Source organism: Saccoglossus kowalevskii, chromosome 21 (assembly GCF_978046115.1).
Source record: "Saccoglossus kowalevskii chromosome 21, keSacKowa6.1, whole genome shotgun sequence".
NCBI lineage: Eukaryota > Metazoa > Hemichordata > Enteropneusta > Harrimaniidae > Saccoglossus > Saccoglossus kowalevskii.
The window spans coordinates 13,458,105-13,461,719 of record NC_140661.1 but is presented as its reverse complement, the minus strand read 5'-3'; positions in this window follow the sequence as shown (position 1 = coordinate 13,461,719).

The following is a 3,615-nucleotide window of genomic DNA, read 5'->3' as shown; positions in this document are numbered from 1 at the left end:
AGTAAACACTCATTCAAGTGTTCATACTATGATTAAAAAATAAGCAACTATTGGAAGCCAGGCTCATGGAGAAAGGTCACACAGGAGGTGAAATAGCCAAAAATAAAATGGAATTTAAACACTCTGCATTTATGGCCATCAACACTACTGGTTGTAGTAAACACAGCATTTTTTCTGACTTGAATAAAAAAGACGTAAGTGGATGATTTGGATCCACTCACATCAATAGATGGTTTTATTTAATTTGGCTATCAGCGATGAAAGAGACAATATATTTCAATTGTACACATATAACATTGGTGTGAGTTGTGATTCTATTAAACTTTAACAATATACTTGCCTTTTGGTACACACTCTGGAATACTGTCACTCCATTTATATCCTGGTTCACATTCATCAATATTGCAAAAAATTGTAGAAGCTCCCATTAATTCATAACCATCATCACATGTAAAACTCAATATTTGTTGATATGCAGCTGGATATTCAATATCTGGTGATATTTTTCCATTAGCCAAGTTACCAGGATCAGCACATGTAATTCGGCCACCTGAAAATAACAGAATATAACCATAAGCCAACTATTATTTGATAACTTTGATATAGCCATTCAAAATAAACATGTGATAACTCTGAATACATTTCAAGATACAATGTATGTATATTGATGATATGAGGTTAAAAATTGAAAATTATATGCCTAACTATGTTGAAATATAGAGAATATTAATATTGATTTACCTCTTTCACATAAAATATAACGAGTAGAATCACATTCTACATCTCGCATACGGAAATGTTCCTTCTTATTCTCCCCACCTCTGACTAAAGCACCACAATGGTACTGACCAGATGGATAGCCATCTTCCCATATATCAAATGTTAATAATTCTCCTGAAATCCACGTCCAATTTCCAACATTGTACTGTATCATAGCGAGCCAGAATCGCCACCTTGATTGTGGTAACAATGTAAGGTTACCCTGGAGGTAACTGTGTTCTTCTGCAGTTTCAATTTCTGCTAGGTAATAACTAACGTCCACCGATTTGCAGTATGCGTCAGCTTCATACCAAGAGCCTCTTCCAGTTCCCAGGAGATAACACGAGCCTCCAACACTTAATTCATCATCATTACAAACTACAAATAACAAGCCATGCATGTCAAATTTAAAATATATAGTTTTGTTTATAGTAATATAGCTGGAATATAAACATGTCAGGAATATGATTATGATTGTTTAACATTAAAATGATTGACATTTGTATCTGATCGTCAAACAAGTATTGAGAGATATTGCTCTGAAACAGCATATATTAAAACAAAATGGCCACCGGTTGGCCATTTTGAATCAGATTGTCAAATCAAAACATCTGTATATATACATGTACCGTAGTCATGATGTATATATACAAGCAGCCTGTTGGTTGAGATAGCTCTGCTGTTAGCAATGCACATTTCAATTAAGAACTGAAGATATCATTAGAAAATAAATAATATGTATAGCATCAAAGCAATCAGACTGTTTTCAACAAAAAGTCGAAAATATCACTTTTCACCAAAAATATTCATAAAAATTAGAAAATTGAAGATATCGATCATCATGAAATGAACAAATCTGAGAGGTTCACATGTAGTTTTCATATACATGTATGTAATATCAAAGCAATCAGACTTGAGGTTTTTAACAAGTTGAAAATATCACTTGTTACCAAAAATGACAAAAATATTCATCAAAATTAGAGAATTTGAGATTTTGACATGAAATGAACAAATCTGCGAAAGAACCATCAAAAGTACTTGCATATCAGATTTGAAAATATTCTGACTTACGGTTTCAGAGAAGAAGTTGAAATTGTAAAGTTGACGACAACGGACACCGGACGACGGCGCCGGACAATCAGTAATATGAACAGCCCCGCTGTGTCGACAGCGGAGCTGAAAATATGAATATATATGTCGAATATATTTGAAAACAATCAGTCAAAGCATTTAAGAGATATTGCTCAACAACTGCATTCATTCAAACAAAATGGCCACCAGTCAGCCATTTTGAATCCGTAATGCTTGATTTTTGATGATGTAGGTGTCGGGTTTAAATGTAATTGGTCCAGGTATGAATAAGATATAGGTTCGGACGAACACACAAAGAGGCACACACAGAGTTTATTCCAAGAGCCTCGATTTCAAACAGTGTCTGAACGGGGACTCATATTCATGACGCTAATTTTTTTTCATGTGGCCAGTATCACAATTTTCGTGCTGATACAGTTACACAAAAGAAAATGCTAAAGAAATTAACGTAGAGTAACGTAGATAACATACTGATTCTAAAAATGCCACACGGTTTTACCCGTGCATGGTTTATCTCTAATTATTATTCATCTGGCATGAAACAATAAAATTTCCTATTCTGCATTCGTTCTGTAACATACATGTATACCCACTTATTCCTCATATGCTGTCACAGTGCAACATCATTTCTTTACACTTATGACAACCAGCTTGCAATCTGCTGTGACAACGTTGCACTTCAGTTGGCAAAAGTCACATGCACAAAACATAAATGAGTGTGAGTGCATGGATGGGATAAACACTACTTTTGAACACTTTTCTTTGTTCACATCGAACACAAAAGCTCTACTGGTCAACAGAAATAGAATTTCGGCACTGCATGGCCGCAAAACATTTGCACAGTACAAAATTTGCCTCATTGTAATTTATCAGAGAATACCTCAAATTTTCCACTCTAACATTTGCTATGCATTGTTGAATAAGATCCCCTTACTGTCTTCATGTAGTATTCTATTGTGATAGTATCATGGTAACATATTATCAATCTTCATTCCCCGTAGCTTTTACTCAATCAACTCAAATGTCAGGTATGTCTACATTATATAAGAAGTTTACTTATATATCCCTCAATCTATGTAGATGTAAATTGGTGAATTTAATGAGCATACCTGGAATGCAGACCGGATACGCCGGTTTCCAAAATGCGCCACCGTTGTCTTCCACACATATCAAAGTATCAGATGCAGCTTCAAATCCATCACAGCATTCATAGCTGACTTCAGTACCAGGTATGGCAGGAAATGATATGTTTGTTGTATTTATCAGTTTACCATTGGGAGGATGTCCTGGATTGCTACATTGACTTGGCTCTAAATGTTAATACCAGGACACAGAATAAAGATTTATACACTGATTGAAGTATGGATACATTAAATAACCAGGATATCAAATTCGTGACCAACAATATAAGATTTATTACACTCATATTAATAAATCTGATATTGTAGGAACATTCATCAGATACATGTATATATGTAAATTGTCGAAACAATATCCTCAATGGAGACTAAGGTTGCATTATGTCTATAGTGTGAAGACTCAAACAAAATACAGCTTGGTGAAGAATCGTTTTAACGAAATATTAATCACAATAATAGAATTTGAAGTAAATATTGCAGACCATAGACATATAATACACAGAACAACATGGCATGACACTTGATGTTACTAATATGATACAATAGCCTTGTTTATCAACAACTCAAAATAGCTAAAACACGTTTGTCAAAAGGGTAACCTGCATGACAATAGGAGTATAATGTA